Here is a 23,263-nt window from a genome sequence, read left to right as displayed (position 1 = left end):
CTCATACAATTGGCCTCATCCTATCGATCCAGCTGGTCCAGATCCCTCTGTAGAGCCTTCTTACCCTCCAGCAGATCAACATTCCCACCCAACTTGGTGTCATCTGCAAACCCACTGAGGGTGTGCTCAGTCCCCTCATCCAGATCATTGACAAGGAGATTAAACAGAACTAGCCCAAATACTGAGCCCTGGGGAACACCACTCATCACTGGCTGTCAACTGGATTTGGCCTTGTTCACCACAACTCTTTGGGCCCAGCCATCCAGCCAGGTTTTCATCGAGCAAAGAGTACAGTCATCCAAGCCATGAGCTGCCAGTTTCTCCAGGAGAATGTTGTGGGATACAGTGTCAAAAGCTTTACTAAAGTTTAGGTAGACGACATCCACAGCCTCGGTGTAAAGAATTTCCTGCATGACATGGCTAGAAGAGCTGGAGCTTCTGACTTACTGCAGCTTTCTGAAGTCAGACAATCTGAATAATCAGTACTGTTCCAGATGACAGCAATGGATCATCCTCTCTTAAATGTGTCATGTCTTAAACTCACAGGTTACTTCATAACTTTATCTTTAGGCAATTTACTTTCTGATATTTCTAAAATGTCACAAGTTATTTCAATACATGACAAAATCTATCTTACTGAAAGCCAATCAAACATCTACTATTTCCATTAATCTTCATGGAACCCCCTTCACACAGGTGCATCTCTTCACATTTCATAACAAAAATCCCTTTCTATGGCAGTATCTACTGATCAATCTTCTTTAATTGCTGACAGCACGATGAGGAACATCAGTTTCTTCTATGAAGCCATGTCCAGCTGTTGCTCATTCCTCATTGTTGCTAAAGTAAATGCCAAGCGGAGCAGCCACAACAATCTGGTACATCAAACTTAAGCTGATGGTCCAGGTAATTTTCCTGTTGCAGCTAATTTGGTATTTTCTTGCTCGTGACTAAAAAAAAGTGTGTTGATCCCCAGATTTTGGGGTGCTAACCTCACGGTGGCAAGGATGCTCTAGATGTCAGTCAGTGCTAAGGGAAGGGGCACTGTGCAGTTTCGAGGGGATATGTACTCAGACAGGAATAGCTCAATACAAAACCTTTAACACTTACTTCCCCTCCCAACCTGCTGCTCCATATACCTAGCAAAAATACATACATATGCATATACAGATACGTATACACAGCAAAATTGCAATTGATTGCTGCTGCATAGGCTGAGCCTACTTAAAAAGAGAGAAAAGAGAGAGAGAAAAGGAAAAAATAAAAAGGAAAAATGGAAAAAAATGAAAAAAGAAAAGGGGGGGGAAGAAAAAAGAAGGGTACTTGAGTAAATCTAATGTAAAATTCATATACTGTAATGCATGAACAGATTTGAGCTATTACATAATACAATAGTTCTGTCCATGGCCTTTTAAAGATGAACTTGTTCCTTCTTCACTCCTTATTTATCTCTCTGACCGAGCATTTTAATTTCTTGTGGCCTTCCTTCCTGTCTTTCTCATTTATACAATTCTATTCCCAATTCTTCACGTTAACTTCATTAATTACCATTCCTACTTCCCCAGTTTTCTGTCATATAGAATCTGGATTTTCCATAGATAGATAGAAATATTTTAAAACTTGGAATACATTTCTTGCCCCCCTGCCAGGAAATGCCACTACAGTCACACTAGTTTTAGAAATACAGAAAGAAAATTACTAAGAATATTTTGCAGTCAATTATTTCAATATTGCTGAAGCAGCCTTGTCTCCTTTTTCTTAACATTTTCTAATATATTAGCCATATATAAAATAAGCATGTTGATGAGTTTGATATAAAATATTTTTCCTCTGATATAACATGATATTCCTATATTTTTTCATTTAAAAATTGAGCAACCTATATATTTAATTAGCATTTTTATTTCCTCAAATCAGCATTTTCTGATAGACATTTTTTACCAGTTTGAGTTATGTTTATCATTCCCCTGTTGGTGTGTTGTCAATAGCAACAGTAATTTATTCTCCTTTAGAAACTATAACTGGAACCTGAGTAGCAGGTATTAAGCCTGACTTACCCATGACCCATCAGGTGAAGCTGGAAAACATGGATGTTCTGTAATTTTCCAGACCAAATCAAACCTCTTAGAGGTTTTCTGCTTTATTTGAGACAGACTGCAAAGTTCAGAACAATTCTCATTTTCCTCAGCTGTTTGCTTGCTCCATTGGTGTCCAGTCAACTTCGTTTAAAATAAAATCTTAATATCAGAGAGTGGGAGGCAGAGGTGATACCTGGAGATTTTCTTTGAAGATTGCATGTCTGTTGTCTCATACTGACTTCCAATCAGGTAGAAAAACATTTCTATGAAAAGCCTTTCACGGCTTGGGTCATGATGAAGAGGCAGCTGCTGACACTGGAAAAAAATAAAATAAAATTGGAGGGTTTGGACTTTTTGACAGCAATGAGATTGCTCTTATAGTCTGTTCCAGTGAATTTATTTTCCTGGGGCTGTCGGCGCTTTGCAGCGCGGTCCGTCCGCGCCCCCCCCACCTCCGCTCCCGCGCAGCCCCGTCCCCGCAAGCGCCGCGGCGGCCAGCAGGGGGCGCTGCCGGCTCGCGGCTCGGGGAGCGGCCGCCGCGCCGGTCCCGCTGCGGGCGGCGCTGGGGACCCCGCGGAGGGCCCGGGGGGTCCTGGCCGGGCTGCGAGCGGCACCTGTGCTCTGCAAGGGCCATCGGACAGGAGCCTGGGCGTTAATGCGGGTCACCGCTCTGTTTTTAGCTCGCGGTGAGGGCATAAGATCTACACAAAGCTGATGACTTGGAAAGACGTGCCGGTGAATAGGACTTGATAGTTATTATTACTATTATTATTTCTCTTTGTGTTACTGTTAGAGGCTCATCTTCTCCAGAGGAGAGAGAAAAGAGACACACTGACAATTTTCAGGTATGTAAGAAATTCTTACAAAGAACGGGGGGTGGATATGCTGCCCTTTGCATTCGCTGTGAATAGATCAAAAAGTAATGGGCTTAAATTGACATCAGGGATATTTAGGTTAGACAATAGATAAAATGCTGTAACAAAGACAGTAAGGCATTGAAAATGACTGCACGGGGTGGCTCTAGAGACCTCATCACACCAGTTTTCAGGAACAAGTGACACTGGTTTAGCATAAAAGCAGCGCAGGAAGGACTACAGGGCTTGTCAGAGTCCCCCCTAGTGCTGTTTCCTACCATTAGGTGAGATAAAGACCGTGCTCAGGTACTCAAACAGAATTGTGCCCAACGGTACAGGCTGCATAAAGTCAGATAAAAGTCTTGATAAACACTTGGCAACTGGCTCTTCATATCCAAACGCCTTAATTGAAAGCTAACTCGGGTGTATCAACACTAAATGCGATCACCCCTGTGGATTGCAACCCATTCACATCCTTACATTTGACATTCAAAAGAGAGATCAGGGACAAAGAAGCAGCTCCTTCCTTATAAAGAATTTCTATCTTTCCCTCTGGAGACATTTCTTTTTAACACTTGAAAACATGTGTTTGCCTGGTTGGCTTGGTTTGTTTCTTCAAGCCCTTCAAGCTTGGAAACAGACTTTGTTGTATGTATGTGTAGCAGTTTCCCACACTGTGGGCCATAAGGACAGAACTTACACTTGAACTAAAAATGAAAAGAATCATATTTCATGAACAATGTATTCTAACATTTCTACATACCACATATGTGAACGTATTTCATACAATAACAAACATGGCAATAGTAAGATTATCTTCTGCGATCAATGCGGTAAAAATATCTTCATTTTACTAGATGAACATGATGTTTCTGGATTGGGTGGAAATTCAGGATTAAAGGAAACAACAGCAAAGCCTTCATTTTTGGTATTATTTAAAATGCATGTGGTGGAGTGGGTTCTCTTAAAACTTGGTAGAGCCTTTCAAATTGAGGTCCTCTCTAGCTTTTTCACACCCTTGATGACTTTTGTTAAATAAATTTGCCTTCAGTGGAGAGTCTTCTCTCTTTTCATACACTGACCTTCCAGTGTGTGGGTTTCCCTCACACAGAAACTTCCAGGTCCTGTGATGCCCCTTTTCATGTCAGCTGCCCTCTGGTACATGCAATTGCTGCTGCACATGCCCAGGGAGGAACCTGCTGTTGAGCATTTACTTCTGTTTGGGACTGTCTTTAAAAATGACTAAATAGGAATTAGACAAAACGATATAATATGAAGGTGCAAATAGCAAAATGAGGCCTAATTTAAGGCACTGGGAATGCTGGTACTTCAAAATGCCTTCGAGATCTCAACTAATCCACAGCAAAGTACATGACACAGGTAGAGACTGATTTACAAGTTGTGAGCCCAAGGCTACTTGCATTAAAATGGTCACTCCAGACTCTATGTGCTCTGGTTACATGATGCAGAGCTACACAGCACTAGAAACCACGTTCGTACCTGTCCACCTTTCACCTCTGCTGTCACTTTCGGAGTATGTAAAACTCTCCATGGCCAAGTGGAAGAACCTCTGCTCCTCTTCATCGTGTCTTTCCCTACAAAAACATGTATGCAAGAAAGCAGAGGCTAAAACTGTCTCTTGTTGAAGATGCCAAGTCTCATGCTATGTTTCAGTTGTACACATTGATTTTTTGTGTGTGTGTCTGTAATTTTATCTGTGTAAACTGATCACTATTATAGCTCAATAGACTAGGAATCAGCTTGTGGTTGACTGCAATGCTGTAACTAAAAGAAAAAAAATATATGTAAAATAAATGGCAATTACTTTTATTATGAATAATAAATGCTTCATTAAAATTCCTCCCATCTCTCTCAGCTCCCTTCTGGATGGATTAACCACATCACCCATGTAGGTTGCTGATATGTTGCCTCTGATGTCTGAAGCGGGAGGAAATGGAATGGAGCAGTCCCAGGGAAGCACTTGACTACAGTAAAGTGGGAGATTACAGGCATCAAGAGATTCTCCCATCAGATGCTATAACCAACCATCTTGAAAATGGTTAATAAAAAGACTTGACAAGAAATCCACATTCGTATTTAGATTTTAGAGAAGAAAACACATTTGCATATATTCCTACAGCCATTTCAGTCTTAATTCTGGTACAGCCTCCCTCAGTAATGCTCCTGCACCTTTGAAGAAATCCATCTCTCTTTCTCACCTTTCTTAACACTAGTCATTCTGATTAGAAGACATATATCAAACTATAAAAATTTCATAAACAGTATACCAGTTAGGACTTTAAAATATGTAAAATTTACCCAAATCCATCACTGAATCAGTTTGCAAGAAGATATAACATATTTTATTAGACCAGATGGTGCAATTAAGAAAAAAAAAAAAAGCCTGGATACAATGTAAAAATTGAACTTTTCCTATTTGGAGCAATAAATGTGTTAGTTTTACTTTTCAAATCACTAAGGTCTTTAAATGCATTCTATCTTCAAATTCTGGAGAATTTAGAAAGTCAAAACGGACATAAACTTCTGATTTTAGTGGAAAGAAATGTGCCATCTGACCAAGAATGAAATCTTTTTACTCATGGAAATCTTTCTTAATTTGCTGTTTTTATTCAGATTTTAAAAGAAAAATGAAAATCTGCAGTAATTCAGGTCCTGTACAGCTCTAGCTATGCTAATTCAACAACAGCAGGCAGTTTATAGACAAAACCCACTAAGGCTGAAAGGAAGCTGATTCTTAAGCAGTAAGTTCTCTTTCAGTTTACCTTGAGACAGATTGAAAGAGATGGGTTGTTGTTGTTGCTTTTTAATTAAAGTAGTGAGAATTAAAGCACAGAATCAGTAAGAGAACTAAAGCTTGGCAAACAGATATTCAAGGCAGGGGAGGCTGCAGGAGGTTGCACAGGGCAGGGGAGGCTGCAGAGGAGCAGACAATGCAATAGTAATGAAGTGATAAGCTGTGTTCTGAAATACAGGAGGTGAATCACTTGTTCTCCGACAGCGAAGTGATGAGGACAAACAAAACATTCAATAGCACCAGACTTCTTGGAAAAGTTTGAAAGATCTGAAAATGGATGCCTTTCTAAGATCAAGTAATATGAAACTGATAATATTAAAAACAAACAAGAATAGAAGGCGGAGGGGTTTCAGCTGACATTTTCAGAAATGCATTTAGTACAGGAAAGAGTCCCTTTGGACAAGAAAGCAACTAACATAACCTTTCAGAAAAAGAGCCAAGGGACCCGACAAGAAAATACAGAGCAGTCACATCCACAATCTACTTTCAGAGATCAAAAGGAAGAATTGTTAAAATAGCCAGACATCTCCTGCCTTCAAATGCATCCTTTGTTAAGATTTCTTTGAAGATACCTCTGCTACTCAAGAGAGACGCATCCCTTAGCTAAGATGTCCTAGAGCACTTGATAACACAGCCCACCAGCAGTGAATGTCTAATGTGAAGAAAGAAACATCAACAGATAAGGCAGAAAGTGGAACAATGGGATAAGAATAACAGGTTGTCATAAACAAATCCTTCGCCCGCTGAAACGAATGCCTGCATACCTTAGAGATCAGCGTTAGAGCTGGCTCATTGCTTTGTCAACGAGTCAGGAGAGAAAAAAAATAAAGAATTGAAATTGTTTGTGTGTCTCGTATAAAAGCAGAAGAAAAAGCACATTGAGGCTGGAAAAATTAAAGTATGTTAACACTGACTTACTCTCTGACATATCTCTCCTGGAAGTGGTATGTGAGGCATCTTCCACCTCCTACTGAAGGATAAATTACAAATAAACCCTAGTGACACCAGACAAAACAGCACAAATGTTTGCAGATGTCTCTTCAGAACTCAGCTAAGGCAGGTAGTTTTTGTTTTTCTATTTTTAGGGACAGATCCTCAGCTGATGTAAGCTGGCACAGGTCTACTGAAGCCAAGATGCCAGAAGGTCAAACTAAGCACATAGTTAAGAGCTTACTTTGAAGCACAACAGCAGTTCACATTGTGCACTGTTAAGGCTTGACCAGGAGATCTGTTGAGGACTCAGCTGTTAAATCAAGCTCCCTGGAGCTGCAGTCCAAAGACTTGACCCGCAGTCACCATGAAGGATGGCCTTAGAGACATCAATGTTAAATCTTTTCTTCTTTCATGGAGCCTTACGTGACCCAGTTCCTCCTCAGTGCCATTTGCCCCTACTCCTGCATGTGTCCACTAATCTTTTATATGTCATAGCAATCTAAACTAGACTATAAGTGGCTCAGCATAGGGACTTTGTCTCCTTATTTGTTAGTAAAGTGCCACGTATGCCTTCAATGCTACATAAATAAATAATAAGGCTAACAAGGCTGACAAGGCTGACTCTATATATAGGGACTTAAAAGTCAGACAATCTCAACATCAATCTATCACTTTATTAGCTGCCAGTGAAGCTTGCAGATTCCTGGCCTAATGTGCACATGCCAGCCAGTTTCAGCTGGCAGCTTAGCTCCAGGTGACAAAACATCTTTTCTGACTTGCATAAAAATATGTGTGGAAGCAAAGAAAAACCCAAGAAAATAATATCTACTAGAAAGAGAAATGATACAGGCCAAGAAAAAGATTTAAAAACTGGGGGAGGGGGAAGGTATAAAGCCCATGATGATTCAAAAGTGCAGAAAGATGTTGAATTCAGTGGTGCTGATGGTGATAGATCAGGCATTTGGCACTATGCATCTCGTGCCTTTCCAAGCTGCTTGTCTGAATTCCTGTACCTTCTGCTTTGTCTCTTTCATCTGAAATAATCTGTCAATACGGGGAGCATGGGAATGGAAACTGAATCCCTTACCTGACCAGGCCTGAAAGTGCACCGCCGGGAGATGCCAGGGGTGCGCAGGCTTCTGCCAGGTGCATCTGTTAAATAATCCAAACACATGAAACAACACAAACTGTGTCCTTTGTTTAGCACCAGATGAACTAAATTCAGAGATCCTGTTTCCAGCTTCAAAAAACATCAGACTAAGGCCAGGACTCTCAGCAGTGGCTCAGCTTTTAGAATTCCCTGATTGGAGGATCTCTGACCACTGGCACACCAAAAGTTAGTATGTTTACAGATGAACACTTGGCAGTTCCTGAAAAAGATTTGACATTGACTATCTCATAATTCAATCAAACCACAAAATTAGTCACCTTAATATATCCTTGAGAAAGTTTAAACATTTTATGGGACAAGATGGGGGAAGTGAAACAAAGGCTAGACAAGGTACAGGTCATGACACTGATAGAAACAACATCCTCATGTCCCCATTCTGAGTGAGGTAATTCAGGTCACTAGTCTCTGCAACTCACCTCTGCTAGATGGTTGTATTGAAGCAGTTTTCATGGCATATTGCTTTCTCTTTGTATGCACATGAACCCTCTAGTGTGAATTACACTGTCTCCTTGATCATCTCTTTGCAAATACAAGCTTTCATGTCGGAGAAATGTAGAGTTACCTACACACTGTACGCTTCTTATGGTGCAAGAAAAATGAAGGACCAACCACAGCTGTGAAGACCACAGTGGACTTCTAATGTGAAGTCCCCACTTCAGTGTAGGGTTCAAAATTGCTGCCAGTGACATGCTATCAAGGGAATATTGCATTTATGAACCCTCACTGGCCTGAGCCAGAGTACCCATGCACATATTCATACTGAATATAGGGACCATCGGCTGCTTTGTAAACACCTATGGTACAAGTAGCAAAAAAAAGTGTTCCACAGAAAAGAAAATCAAATGTGAGTATATGGCAGGGCAAACAGTGCCAGAAAACAAATAAAATTATATCAAATAAAATGTTCCTGTGTAAAAATCAAATCTTACTCAGACAGGAATCCTGTTAACTTCACAAGTATAAGGTTTTTGAGATGAAAGAAGGTTGCTGTAGACATTTCTGTAAATAGATTGTATTTTATCACAAATAAAATGGTTTTAAATGAAATTAAAATGGTTTTACAATTCTTTTCCTTTTCTTAGTCTTTTACTGGCATTTTAATTTTTGACGTCTTCACTGGCCTGCAATTCATCCTGAGAACAAAGACTAAGTAGTGAAGTGCCATTTTTCCTTTGGTATGATGGCCTTTCACCTTTGCGATCCTTTGGAGGACACTAAGTCTTGTGTTTAAATCACTAATCCCCTTCAGAGGAGGCCTTACTTTCTGGGTGGCTTCACCAGTCAGATCCACAAAGTGATCGCTTCTCAATTTATATTATTTTAAATGACACTCCCTTATCTGTCATTGTCACACCACATAGTAGGTCTTCTTTGCAAGACGAGGGGGACAGTCTGTTTTGTCACATTCAGCTCTCAGCTGCAATTAGAACCTGCTCATCTGCTAACTAATCACACTTTGTGTGCCCCACAGCCACATTTTCACTTCTTCACCTTCCCTACAGACTTCAGATTAATTTCAAACCTCTGAAATGGATAAGATTTCTCAGGAATAAGCTCCAGATCTCCACTGATGACCCTCAGTTTTGCCTCAGCAGGATGTTTCCTTTCTACCATCCTTGGTTGTCACCAAGCATTCCCCTTTAAAGGTAAACAAACAAACAAACAGCATTGCACTCAAGACACTGGATTTTGGATATCTGCTTCCCATTTTTAACTATGCCACAGACTTCTCCAGGACATTTGCCACCATCACTGGGAATGGGGCTTGGCTTCCCCAACTCAGCTGTCCAATCAAAGCTGTTCTCCACAGTCAAGAGAGAAACAGCACCAGTGGTCCTGAGGACACCATCCTCTGCAGGGATCTTTCACCCTCCTTTGGCTAATGGGAAAGTCTGGACAACAGGGTTAGTGTGCACACCACAGCTTTCAGATGACTAATGTTTATAAGGAAATCCTATCACTACCCACTGTCCATCCCAGATCTCTAAAACAGTAACAGCAACCATGACCTTCTTTCATCTGTTCAGGATACAAAATGTTATAATGCTCTTATCCTGTGCTTGAAGTTAGATAAAAGAGGGACTATGTGTGCTTCCACTGCAGGATGGGCTGCAGCACCCCTCCAGCTCCTGTTAAATGCTGGGCCAAGCAGAGGAGGACTCAGCCATCCTCCAATAGCAGGTGGAGAGCCCTACCAGCTGTCAACAATCACCATCCAGCTTTCTTCTGATAGCCAGTAGGAAGACTACTTGAGAATGATATTCAATAGCCTTTCAATTTAGCCTATATTCAGCTTGTGTTCTGCAAATATTTCGTACTTGCTAAATTTGTTAGTATCACAGTATTACATTCCCCTTCCAACCTCATACTTCCTCATCTTGGCATATTAAGATTATGAGCAGGAGAAAGCCACAAAACTCTGAATATTCACAGGCATCTGAAATTGAGCTTTTTTTATTCCAATGATTATGAATATTGAGGTTAAATGTGAAATTCGCATCCACATCTGGCATCTGGTTTTCAATATCCAGAATTCAGAAATTCCCTTGCAACACATTATTAAGTTAGTTGAGTGTTTTTTCCTAAGAGCAGACCCAAAATTGTTTGGATTTATCTACTGTAGCTTAGAATTCGCCACTACATCTGGTTCATTCTTTAAATCAGACGGTGAGGAAGAAAGTTCCTCCAGTTCAGATCTTGCAACTTTTTAATGTCACAAGGACCAGAAGCCCCAGGCAGTTTGGCCTGAGATGATCTCTACTCTTGATCTGATGTTGAGAAGACTAATGACTCCAGAAGCAGCAAGTATCACTATAACAAGGTCTAAGGCATCAGGAACAACATAATGATGAGAGGCTGCTGAAGCAATTCACTCACTTTTCGCCAGGAAGCCAATCTGTTCGTGGCTCTCACGCTCATATGAAGGCTGTGTTCAAATTTAGGTATTGCCTTATATGGTCAAATAAGGATCCTATCTGTGCCTAAGGAACACTTCGTCTGAAGTTATTTTCTACTTTTCCTTTCTCCTTCATTTAAGTTCATTCTGAAAATGTTCTCCCCATTATAAACAGACCAGTATACATCAGCATCTTCTCGTGGTATATGTATTGGCGCACGGAACATTAGCAGCAGTAGCACAATTCCTACAGACCAATTATACTGCTGACATTTACTAAATAACCCACAGACAAGACAAGATATGAGCTGCTATCGCTCTCCTAGTGTGAAGACAGATGGGCAAACAGCCTCGTGCAGACAATTCTCAGAATTTTAGTCAAACAGTTGAAATACACGAGCGGTCAGAAAGAATTATTTTCTTCATCTACATTTTTAATAGGATGGTTTGCAATTCAAAGGTGACTGGGTAGTTGTACACAGCTACATACAAACAGATACAGATATATATACACACATACACATTTAACATGCAATATAGAATATGTAATATCAGCTTACATGGTTCATATGCTTTTATAAATGCACCCTCCTAAATGTAGATCTGTGTATTGGATACATTATTAAGATATGACATTCAGTTGCATATAACTAATTTTAAATTTATTTATGTTGTCTGTTTCTTCAATTTTTCAGAAATCACTTATGTGCTGAATGACTTTCTAGCATCCTTTATTTAGAAGGGTCAATACTAAACCGATTTTTGTGCCAACCTTACAGCACAAAGCACAGCGATTTCAATAATAAAATTAGTTATTATTTTGACAGCTCTCCAAAGTGTGATGTTGGCCTGAGTTTGGAATGTCAATAAACTCAATGCTAAGCACATGCTTAAGTACTTCCCTGGATCAGAGCCAACAAAACCAGCTGAGTCGAGGGATTCATTAAAGGTAGACTTACAAATCGTTAGCATGGAAATGGTCACTGAAGCTTTTTAAGTAGATTACATAGGGAGACTGGACACAAACAAAGAGAAGAGACACTAATAACTGTCCCTGTTGGATGTGACAAGAAGCTGAGGTCAGGAGAAAGATCTGCCAAAAGCATCCCAGGAGGAACCTGACTCTATTCCCTCAGACCATGGGTAAAAGTGAGACTGCTACTGCTTTCCGCTGACCTTAATATGGCCCTTAAACAAAGGCAAAAAGGTGCAGAGTCAGGAGATTCAGGTGCAACCCTGGGCACTGGTGACTGCATGTGTTTGCATCCACCATTTATATCCGTATTAAGGGATGCAAAAATATTTGCATGTGGGCAGAAATTGAGTTTGGAGTTCCCTCAAAAAAACAAAAACATGTTGCGGATGCACAGCTGGAGTGATGCAACAGCATCACCTGGTAGTCAATATAAATAACTTTGTATATGCACAGTACGAAACTATCAACATGTTCTTTAGAGCTGTTTAACAGATTAATTAACCTCTGTTTGTATGCAGCATTATTTCAGTACTTTCAGTACAACAGCTGCCAGAACTGCTGTTAGTCTGGATTCCTGCTTTATGCTTAGAGTTGCCATGTCCTTCCTGTTGTAAACTTACTGCACCACTGAAAAAATTAAAAGCAGAGTGAAGGATATGTACATAAAAAACTGGTGAAAACTACAGCAAATTGGATTAACTAAACCCTGCTCTTCCCGCAAGATCTGTACTGTTGATAGTAAACACAAGATCGCGATATTTAAATTCCAGTGCTGAAGACCAAAGCATAGCAAATGACTGACCCCTCAGTATATTTACTCTGGAAGGATGAAAGATTGTTGGTCCCTCTGGGATTATGAGTCTGAGAAGCATTGTTATTTCAGACCTGATGTTTAGGCCATTAATGATTCAATGCAGCCTTTTCCTTTACTTGAGTAGTCATAGTCCTGTTCCTGATGTCATTTTTTCCCATTTAGCCTGTGAATTTGATGTGGTTAACATCTGAAATACATTATTTGGGTTGGCGTTAATTAATTTAGCTGATATATTGCAACTTTTAAACTCTGTTGGTCGTGGAAGGCTGAACTATGGGGTTAACTAGTTCTGAAGAATTTTAACCATGAAAAAATTATTTCAAAATAAAATAAATTAAAATTAGGAAAATACTTTTCTCTATCATACTTTATTAGCATCCCCCCAGTGGTTAGGTGTCCTGTAAAGAAGCCAGAATTCTCCCACTAAACTTGTGTTAGCTAGATAATACAGGAAGAACGTGTTCTCAGTCTGGGTTTCAAATAGTTATCCCAGCAAAGATACACAACTTCTTAGAAACAGCCCTTTATTTATTGTGAGCTGGACCAAGTCTCACATTCTGAAGTCTCCCAAAGACTTAAATTCTGCTGTTCATATTTTTAATTTGTATTAATCATTTTTTTTTAAGTTTCATCCTCATTAGCTTTCAGTCAGGACTGTCAGTTAATAAAATACTGGATGGCACAGAGCTTCAACTCATATAAATTTGCCCTGCCACTTGATAGCTGCCTCTTTGACGTCAATGGATCCATGACAATCTCCATCAACCAAAATATACACTTTTTTCCTCCTGTTATCCACTTCCCTGAAGACATGAATTACCAGATACTGCCACTGCTGTCATATAGGGCTATATAGACAAAAGATAAGTCACTTAGAAAACTTCACATTTCATGCTATCAGAAGAGATGGATTTGAAAAAACAGCTCAACTTAAATGACAAATGATGAAACACTGACTTGACCTTTGCACTGTAGTTTTCTTCTTCTCATGCTTGAGGATAAGCTTTTAATTCCCCTCATGCCTGCAGCTATTGCTCAGCAGATATCGACTGCTGAGGGACCTCTTCCCACGCCCTCGTAATACTCGATGGTCGCTCTGTCACTTCTGGCACTAATGGAAGCAGCATCCCTAAATACATTTGTATCATCAAATACTAAGAAGAAAGATGGAACGGCAGACTTGTGTCTCTGGTGGGAAGGTATGCACAGGATGACAGAACAAAAAAGAATATTTGAAAGATATGTGTTTACCAGGCCAAAGGAAAGGCATTCCTATAGCGTGTGGAATGCACAGTTGTAAATTATAATCTTTCTAAATGAAACTAAAGATTAATTTAATCTCAGCTACAGAAGTAGCAACAGGGCACAAATTTTATCTGTAAGCACTCTTCCTAGACCCAGACTATTATTCTGTAAAGGCTGAAAAAAGGATTTCACATATTTTTCTGAATTCAAAAAAATACAATCCTTTTCTGTATTATGTATACATGCCTTTTTTCTATGCAGTAACTTGGCACCTGCATGTGAGAAATAAAGACATATGGGCCTGAAGATCCTCAGTTCAAGCAATGAGAGCTAAGGATAGCTAGAAATACATCTAGAAAATAAAAAGAAAAGCCTAAAATAAAGTACTGCTCCTTGTAGGGTATATTCTGCTCTTCTAGACAGACATTTCTTTCATCTTTTCTGTCTCACAGTGATGCATGGATTATTTTTGTTACCAGCATCATACCAAGAGAGCACAACTGTTTTCATATGTGAGCCTTTCTTTTGTAGATAACCACGAGTGGTATTTGCTAATGCTTTTTTAAAAAGGCTTCTTTTAAAGGGTTAGTATTGGTTAAAATATCACTTTTCAAAAGTACTACTTCTTACCTCCAAAACTACAATATTTGTCACATGTGCCAACAATGCCCTTATAGCATTGAAATGGAAGAGTTTTTAAATGTCTACTTGAACAATAAATAGTAGGCTTGAAGGGGTTTGGTTATCTTGCTTTATTGTGTGATTTTTTGCTTGAGCAATCAAATTAATTAGTCAGCTTTTTCTTTTCACACTGCCACTTTCTGGTCTGTTTCACTTCAGGTTTTTTTCTCTTATTATTATCACAAAGCTATGTGATATGTCATTCATATAGTGCTGGCCAAAATTTTCTACCAGAGCCTTTCATTTAATGAAAAGCTTCTATTCAATTAAACGAAAACATCTGTAGCTACTCCTCAAATCACATATCAAAAGATGAGCAATTTCAAAAAGACATCTCCCCCTCTGCACATTTCAGATGTAAAAAAAAACTCAATGAAAAACAAACAAAGACAATTTTCATCACTTTTTTGGAGTCACTGGAGATGAGGTCGAAAGAGAGGGGAATGAAGAGAATATATTTCTTAACCAGCTGTTTGATATCACCACATGTGCAGTTCTCTTTGAATATTGAAAATACATGGTGGAAACATCTTCACTGAATTTTAGCATAAAGTTTGGTTTTTTAAGATCTAAATTTATGGCCCTTTTTTTTTTTTAAATTAATGAGGTCTTTTAACATCCAGATCAAGCCTCCCTGCATTCCAGAAAGCAAGAATTGCAGCTGAAAGGCCCCACGATGGTTGCTTTGAGCTGGAGGATGGAGATACACCACATCAACCACATTAACACACCACTGCAACAGCCAGAGCATTCAGTGATGGAGCCAAGGTGAACTGTCAGAACCACCCGTGCAAACAAAACCAGCATCATATCACCCACTAATGCAGCCAGATTTCAGCTAGTTCTGCAGAGGAGCCGGAGAACCACTTGAAGGAGTTGGTAGTAAGGTTTTACATTAATGAAGACTTGTGTTTTTTCTTCCTTTTCTTTGAGAATTCATTGCATTGGTTTAAAACAGTTGGATTATCTCAGCATCCTTTGCTACAGTACCATGTAATTTTAAAGTATTCTGCCTCTCTACCCTTATAACTTGCCTGAATCCTTGATCTTCGTCTATCTGTAAAGACAGAAGCAGCAATGAGAGTTTGCTTAGGGTTGAGACAGCTCCTCTGGTACCCCTGTTAAAGCATCACCAACAGCAAGTCCGTGGCAGCCCCTTCCAAAGGGACACCACTGTACTTCTCACCTCTAACAGCCAGATCCAGCAGCACAGATCGATAGCTGAGCTCAGTGTGGCTGATGCTCCTTTCTGCCTTTTGTTGTCACCATTTTCAGCAAAAGCATTGCTGCTGTCTCTACTCACAGATGACTGGAAAGATGCTGTTCCCATCCAAAGCAGGAATTCTCTGAATTCCCCAAGCATTACCATGTTTGGAGACCCTCACGCTGCCACACCGCAGCTGAGAGTACGCTCCCTTTGCTAATAAGCCTTTTTGAGTTGTAACCTCAGAAAATGCTCAGATGTCAGATCACTAATTTTCATCTTCATTTCTGGGAAAGCCTTGTTCCAGATACTGACAAACTTGTGAAACTGAAATAACACCAGACTTCTCACTCACTTCACACAGCTCATGGAGACAGCACTTGCTTATGCCACATTTTATGTTAAAAAAGCACCTCAGCATTTGAAAAACAAACAACTCCACCAAAATCCATTATCCTCTTTAAAATGACATGGATTACAAGATTGAGATTTCTTCTTTATCAGCTCTCTTTTCTTCCATCTTGCTTTGCATTTCAAAGATACTGGTCATAGGAAGAAAGTAAAAAAAATGCAATTATTATGGAGGTACTCATTGGTAAGACTGAATTGTAAAAAGAAGAGTAGACTACCCTGCTCAGCTAGCATTCTACCACCAACAGTCTGCGAGTAAACATGAGACAGCAATTATTTCCAGTAGGCAGCATGTGCATTGCCACCCTTTTTTGAAGTTTAAAAGAGTCAAATACTATGCATATGAGCCATTCCATGCCAACTGGCCTTGCACCCTGAGAACAGCCTGATGAACATTTAATTTATTAGTACAGTTGCAGCCATAGAGTCTACTGAACATCTGTTTCACACACAGCATACCCTACCAGTTACAAAACACTTTCCAAAACTCCATAACAAAATTAGGATACACAATGTTCAAGAAAAAAAAGCCTAAAATCTAATGTGCGATTAGTACAGATCAGGCAAGATGATGAGTTTTGCCGTCATCCAAGTCTGTACTGTTTGGGAATGTGGTAGTAAAAATGGCCAGATGTTCTATATAGATTCCAGGTTATAATGAGAAATACTGCTTCTACTGATTCTGATATATAACTAGAAGGTTATATAGAAACAGGGTGGAAAACTCCAGGGAAATAGAGGACATCCTCCATTCTGTAATGTATTGCTTGTAATATTGCACAGAGGGAATGTGGCCAGAAGTTTTACATAAATAATGTCAATGAGTCAATCCAGGAACCCTGCAATAATGCATCAGCCTAGAGGGATGATTTGTGTTCAAACATCTGCCTCCAGCTATGCTTTTTTCCTATCTATTATTCCATTCCCTAGTTCAAATAGTCTTATATCATTGGGAAGACACAAGTGGCATTTGACTCGCGTAGGGAGATGATGGCTTTTGTGGACAGGATCTACACTATATATCTTCCATGCCCTTATAACTTTTCCTGCATTACCATCTATACTGCTGATGACTTCTATGGTAAATTAGGACACTCCAACCTCCTTATCCAGAAACTATTAGGTCCCTTTTTAATCTGTCTTCTTCTTTGCTGTGAAATTCACAATCTGTAAACCGTAAACCATCCAGAGCAAGGACTGTTTTCCTCTGCGTTAGCACAGCGGAATGAGGTTACACTCTTGCCTGGAGTCTTCTGCTGCTACCATAATGTATCTGGCAGTCCTAAATCATGTTTACCCATTTTTGCTTAAATCATTCTAAAACTACCAATATGAAAACAACATGACCAAAATGCACCTTGAGATGGAGAGATTATGTGAATCTATCTATGAATCTATCTATGTGAATCTATCTATCTATCTGAGTCCAAATGAGGGACTGAAGGAGTCAGAATGAGTCACTGAATGGTTACAAGCATAGGGGACCTACTGACCAGAATGCAAAAAACTCCCAGAACCAGATCTGTAGTATCGGAAGGGCTGATCTTACTGCCTTGTTAATACCTGTTTTACATGCCATCCGTGTTTGCATGCAATACCTGATTCACATGCAGGAAGGGTTGTGGAGCCTGTAAATAAGAAGGGAGACCAGAGAATCTAAACTGATTGACACTGAATAAATAACAATTAATTCTGCTCACAAGAATTAAGGTGAAAGAAAACATCTATTGCCATAGAAATAAGAAAGAACTATGAGGCTTAGAGTACTTCAAGAATATAGATATTCTTTGCAGCCAGCTGATGGGTGGCCAGTGCCCCTTGAATGATGGTGGGGTGGGCTTGTTCCTGTAAAGTCAAAGAGAGAGTTTTCACCTGCTACTAGGGATTTATAGTCAGAGAGAGAAATAAAACATGAACAGAGGCAGATGAAGAGAGAAACCTCAGGCAGCTGCACCTTTCAAGGTACAACAGAACACAGCATGGATCCCCTCACACAACTAGGACATGTTTTGGGAAAGAAAAGAGCAAAGTATATCTCTCTCTCCTACTATGGAGTGAGTCACAGGAATATCATCTGTCAACACCTTAATGAGAATTGTGCCTCCAACTGCGGAGCCACAGGGGGAAACCACATACCAGCAATGACCCCTGAAGGGAAACCCATCCTTGCACTCCTGCTTGTAATGCTAATAGCACATAAGCAGTCAAACCACAGGGCAGACTAGCTTTTTGCCAGTATTAACTATTGTGCTGTCCACCACAAAGTCATTTGTCACCAACATACTTCCAACCTTGGTGTAACAGCTGCAAAAATATAATTAGTCCCTCCATCTCTGTCCCACTGGGTACCAGTCGCTGCTTCGGTAGTCTCATTGGATATGTTTCTGTCCTCCACCGGCCAGAGGTCAAGTTTTCCAGAAGCTAGTTGCCTGTATAAATTACAGTGCACATATTTTACATCTCATTGTAATGCTTCCTTTTGCCAGCATCCGCATCTTTGCAAATGTTCCATTTCCAAGCCATTTTTGTGCAAGCCCCAGGAGAAGCCATCAGACAAGCATGCTGAAAATTTATCCACAGGCATCATTAAGGCACATCTGGCTGATGAAGACATACAGTTTATATAAACTGCAATTCGGAATTCCTCCTTGTCCAAACAGCTAGTCCCAAAAGATACCACTTGCTCAGGAAAAATAGGACCGGGGGAAATATCTGAATGTCCAGTACAAGAAGTCACAAACTGCCCACAGCTATTTTGGGGAAAGAAGAAAAACTCGGTACTGTTGTGTTTTAATAGTTTTCAGTGTCAGTATTTTGAGTACCAATACAGTACAAGGCTGCAGGAGAGGCGCTGGGTATCAAGAGACCAAAAGGAGACATGATTCACCTGGATGAGGACTTGGGTCTAAAGTCACAATGTTGAGATTATGTTGGGTCTCTCAGATGTCTCTTTGAAGACCACTACAAAAGCAGAAAGATTACAAGGATGGGACTTCTGCCTCAGGATACCCTGCAAGAAGTCTGGGGATTTCCTGTTATTTCTTTTTCTTCTGTCACAGTAATAGTGAGTACCAACTGCTGGGCGTAATGGCCCATACATGGGGAAGGATGTTTCAACAATCTTCATGCCAGAAAGCAGCGAACACAAAACTAGTTCTTGAGTTTTTAAAGGAACATGAAATGGGCCAAAGGCAACATTTCTGAGCTGAAGGTCGAGAAGCAGACTTTAGAGAAATAGACAATTTCTGGTGTAACACTCTCACCAAGATCAAGAAATAGGTGCGCAGGACTCACTGCAAAATGAGAGCCAAAAAGCTTCATCACATATTAAGCTTCCCAAATGTACATTGAACTATCACACTTCACCTGGCTTCCCCATCATTTAATAATGCTTGTAAAGTTGACCATGTTTTCATATTATGGGAAATGTTTGTGGCTCAGAGTTACCGAGGCAATGCAGGTCCTGGCAGTACCTACACTGTAAGAGGACACTTTTTCCAGTGCTGTTTGGATTAGTCTATGACAAATGGCAGGATTGTGCTTCCACATGCTGGCTATGCTTTCTTTCATTAAAATGCCTTTATCTTGACCCACAAGTTTTTAATCTTATTTTCTCCCCCTGTCCTGCTGAGGGAGGATGAAAATGGCTACCCCCGCCCAGTGGCCACCCCACCATATTCTGAAATTCAGAGTTTTACAGACCATTTTTTCTGACCACTCTGTGAACGTGCAGAGGCTGGGCTAAGGTAAACCACTGAGGTTGGTTTCTACCTGTATGAAACCCAGGAGCCACGATACTCATCCTGCTTCTCTGTGCCCGAGCAGAAGGTGCCAATAACACACAGCAAATACAGGCAAATTTGCTCCTGGATATATAGCGGACAAAAGAGAAAAGCAGCAAGTAGGGAGGCTGAACCCCTTCCATCTTGCTCTGTTATTGTCCTTCTACCACCTGCAGTACCAAAGGGCTGTGTACCAGAATAATTGCACCTGCTGAACCCCAGCTCCCCCTCTGCCCAGAGAACAGCTGTATCCAGCCCCTGCAGAGCACCAGTGTGGAGCACTGCCCTTTGCTCTGATGCTCCAGGCTGCCATCCACCTAACTGATCCCATCCTACCTAGCAGCACCACAGATGACCCTGCTTCCTGCTAAATGGCTGCCTTCAGAGTTCACAAAAATACCTGTTTGGGTGGGGAAAACAATACTGTTGCAAAAAAAAAAAACGACACCTCACACAAAAAACCTAAACCTGCAATCTGCCTCACCTTATCACAGTCCTGAAATGCTTCCTCTGGCCTATACATGTAAGCTCTGCTGAATTAAACTCCACCCACCTTTACTGTGTTGGCCACATACTAAAAAAGTTATGTGCCGAGCTGTTATCTATCATGGCTTGGTAACAGTAAAATTGTGCCTTGTCTGTTTATTGTTGGCAAAGGTTCCACAAAGTCCCATTATTTCTAATTGAATCCACACATAAACACTGAACGGGACAGGACTGAGAATGACGGTCCTTTCCTGGGTAACACATCTCCCCTGAGCCCATGTGTCACCCTCTGAGCAGCACCAAAGCACACAACAGCATGAGGAGGGAGAGCTGGGAGGGAGTGTGCTCTTCTTTATTCACAGAAAACAGAGGATGATCGAGGAATTCCACCAGTTCTGTTTATTCTAAATAGAATGATTCATATTGACTTGCAAGCACTTCAACTGATTTACAGAAACTAATTAAACAAAAGCAACAATTATCCTCTTGCCTCACTACTGAGGATTTTTGCTTTCCTGATAGAACATAGCCACACCATCGTTGGATTTGCTCAGGGTATATGAGTGAGAGCCTCTTGAAATATAAAAAAATCATAAAACCATTATTATTGTGAAAATTATCATCACTAAGTAGTTAAAGAGTCCTATTTTCATATTTGTGTTAAGGTTTATTGAACTACAATATTACCTGTAGATATATGTTCTTTGTTAGGTTTTTTTTGGTAGCTTCTCTACAACCCAAGAACAGAGGCTGCAGCATCCTAAGACACTGCTTGAACTGATGCCACAGAAACTGAAATGGATGTGAAAGATGAACTGACTGATTTGGACACTTTCCAGACAAAAGCACTCGGCCCAAACTGAAGTCAGACAATGGCTGCTTAGCAAATTGCTTTTAAAAAGCAAAATATATGTTCATCTTTTTCTCATTCAACCCAGAAAATATTCCTTATCTAAAAGGAGAGGATTTATTTGTCTAGGAGTGAAGAATCAGATTTAGATGTTTCCACAGACTGGCAATGGACAACATTAGGCCTCCTAGCAATGTTTTTCAGCATCCTTCGCATGCAGACTTGGCTCTGTATCTCAGCTGCCTGCTGTACGTGACAGTCACATACTTCAGGATGTGCCCATACACGGAGCCTGTGTCTGGCAGCCCTGAATAGCAGGTGGTCTGAATTGCTCATTGCTCTCATGCCATCGGATTTGGGGCAGCAGGTTAAGCAGTGCGAACAGAGCTCCTCGGCATGCAATTGCAAGAGGAAAACGTTATCCTTTGTGCTCAGCTCTTGAACAGTTCTTGCATCATTGCGCTCATGTACAGTGACTTGAGATGCAAGCCCTCCCACAAGCCCTTCAAAATTCTCTGGGGGCTGCTCTTCCCCAGCATTATCTGGCTAGACAACGTGGGGTGTTTTTCTGCTGTCTGAAAATATCCCTCTCTTATTTTAATGAATAACTTTATTCCATTCATTTAAGAAACCACTTTTGTATCTGTAATGCTAAGATCTTTCTTAAAATACTTTGTAATTATTTATATTGCACCTTGGCTAAAGCAGTATGCTAGGGAGAATTTAGCCAGCCAGCAAAAAGCTTCAGTTTAGGGAAGAGGGTGGTGTTTCCCCTCATTAATCTGTTTCTGAGGTAAAAAATGTTTTCTGCAGCAAAATGCCTCTCACAGCAAGTTTGTATCATTCTGTCCCTGAATGTTCCTTGGCTGCTTTCTCCTTCCTTTAACAAAGGCTGTATATCATGCGTCAAACTTCTGATTTATTTTTACAGCATTGCATTTTGTACAAAAGATCATCCATAACATCAGTTTTAATACAGCACAATGACTTTGAGACTGTACTTCCTAAGAATTCATAAGAAGCTGCAGGTATATAAATGCCCTATTCTGCATTTTCAGGTACTCATTGTCAAATCACTCAAATAGAGTCCTAGGTACGACATCAACTGCAAAACGAGAAATTTTGGTACTTATTGATTTTTGCATATGAAGAATCTCTTCATTATACAGACAGAAAGCCCTAACAACTATACAGACAATTAATATCTATCAGCCTTTGCAGACCCTGCCTGGCTTCTTTTTGACGTCATTTCTCCTTCCTCACACAGGCGGCTTTGTCTGTACTTTGGAACTGCACCAATTCAATTGTAATAAAGGGTGTTTCGAAGAGATGGAACCAGTTTGAAGTCGACTGCAACTTGAAATTGGGTCCATCTTCTTCAAACACCCTGTAGTGTGCTATGAGCACACAGGCTGGACAGCACAGAAGTTCGTTATTCCCACGCAAATACTGCCATTCAAGAAGGCCAAAGGATAAGGTTCTTCTATACTAGCAAAAGCGTATCTATGCAAGAGGTAGTAATAGTACAACTAACCGAAATGAGGTTGTACCAAGGAGAGTGTTTGTTTCTTCTCAATAGTAGCAAGTGATAGGATGAGAGGAAATGGTCTCAAGTTGCATCAGGGGATGTTTAGATTGGATATTAAGAAAAATTTATTCACAGAAAGGGTTGTCAGGCACTGGAACAGGCTGCCCAGGGAAGTGGTGGAGTCACCATCCCTGGAGGGGTTTGAAAGATGTGTAGATGTGGCACTTAGGGACATGGTCTAGTGGTGGGGTTGGCAGTGTCAGGTGAACGGTTGGACTTTATGATCTTAAAGGTCTCTTCCCACTAAAACGATTCTATGATTCTATCAAGGTATAAAATTAATACAGTTGTGCATGTGCATACCCACAAATAGACACCCACACTGCAAAGCAGATATTCAACAATTTATCAGCGTGATCTCCCACAAATGCCATGTCCGAACCCTCACTCGCATCACACGGGTGGCGCGAACTGGGATTTTGACCTTTCAACCTCCAGCAACCCTACGCCAGGCCCCGGGCTGACCTGCCAGTAAACCC

The sequence above is a fragment of the Streptopelia decaocto genome (assembly GCF_964273445.1).
Source record: "Streptopelia decaocto genome assembly, chromosome: 2".
In the NCBI taxonomy this organism is placed as follows: domain Eukaryota; kingdom Metazoa; phylum Chordata; class Aves; order Columbiformes; family Columbidae; genus Streptopelia; species Streptopelia decaocto.
The sequence above is the reverse complement of the archived record's forward strand: the minus strand, read 5'-3'. Positions refer to the sequence as shown.